This window comes from Tenrec ecaudatus, chromosome X, assembly GCF_050624435.1.
Source record: "Tenrec ecaudatus isolate mTenEca1 chromosome X, mTenEca1.hap1, whole genome shotgun sequence".
NCBI classification, from domain to species: Eukaryota; Metazoa; Chordata; class Mammalia; order Afrosoricida; family Tenrecidae; genus Tenrec; species Tenrec ecaudatus.
In genome coordinates this window covers 96,280,255-96,281,713 of record NC_134548.1, presented here as the reverse complement: position 1 = coordinate 96,281,713, position 1,459 = coordinate 96,280,255, and the positions used below count along the sequence as shown (strand labels likewise).

Below are 1,459 nucleotides of genomic sequence, written 5' to 3'. Positions count from 1 at the left end.
TATGGGGGGAAAGGGACAAGTCAGGAAAAAAGGTGAACAAGAGACATGCATGAAAACTATACAAATGCAGAGGAAAAGATATTGTAAATGAAAAAGCAAAGACCCTGTGGAGCCAGTTTGCACTACAGAGAACTGCTCCAAAACCTTCTTAAAGAGAGTGACACATTTTCACTTTAAACTCCTGAGATTAAGTGATAGTCATTTTTTAAAAATGAACACACACACACTTTAAGATTTCAGTTTTTCTCTTTCAGTGGTCTCTTTTCACTGTTGAATTCTAAATTTAAATTTCTGGATGTCGCCATCACTTGTGGTCACTCGCTCATTGATAACACCTCTTTTTCTTGAAATGTATTACAGTCCTGTGTGCTTGTACTGCGTGATATCCTCATGTTTATTATTTATTTTGAATTGTAGTGTAGCAAGTGTTTCCTTTTTTAATAAAAATCCATCCTTTCAATGAATCTTCTTTGGCCTTTAATTTCTTCAATTCTGATTCTTTACTGTCAATTTGTTCTTCCAAGTTCAGGTTCTCCTTTAAGATACCAGCTAGTTTTACTCTGTTATCTGCATGGTCTTGTATTTTCTTTTGATATAACTGCACCTTCAGCTGTCATGAACACAGACAGGCAACCAAGTCTTGATAAGGTTCACATTTTTCCATCACTTCTTGCCCGGAATTTTTAAGCTTCTGGACTGTATTGTTCATTTTCTCTTTATAATTCTTTAGTTTCTCTGGAGAATCCACAATTTTTTCATTCCGACTTTTTTGTACTTCTTTCAAAGCAGTCAGGGACAATTTCAGTTCATTCAAACGCTTGTTTTTCTCTGAAATAGCTGATATCTTTTTGGAATGTTCTACTTGAAGTACTATGATATTTTGAAGAAACACCTGTTTCAGTCATTGTAATTCCTGAATATCAACTGATATCATTTTGAATACTTCTTAGTCTTCAACTGGAACAGAACAACACTCCATGATATAGCTTCCTCGGGAACAAATCAGCACCTATCAGGGATATAGATAATTACAGAATATTCTCTAATTTGCCCCTAAAATTCCCCTTCTGATCCAGAGTCAAATGAAAGTAGAAAGAGGATTCTGTTCTTCTCCGTACAATAGTAGGGGTAGGTAATCAGTGAAGCCAAGGTTGGCAGTTCTCTGATGGCTCCTGGGATTGGCAGGCAACACAACAGATCAATGAACCAGATGGTCCAGCCAAAGGTGAGGGGAAAATTTCGATATATAATTTTTTATCAATACAATTATTGGATGGCAAATTCAAAAGTTGGAAACAAAGATGAAGAATAGCCATAAGGAAAATACAGTCTTGGTGGTTTAAAGAAGCTAGAGATCACATGATAGAATTTTGCAGAGCCAATTACTTCTTTATAGCAAATATCTTTTTTCAATAACACAAATGCTGAATAATTGCATGAATATCTCCATATAGAATAC

General features: G+C 35.2%; 1 pseudogene; it reads right to left on the bottom strand.

The window, feature by feature from the left end:
* Positions 1-228: 228 nt before the first annotated feature.
* On the bottom strand, positions 229-979 carry LOC142433545 (kinetochore protein Nuf2 pseudogene; annotated as a pseudogene).
* Positions 980-1,459: the final 480 nt, after the last annotated feature.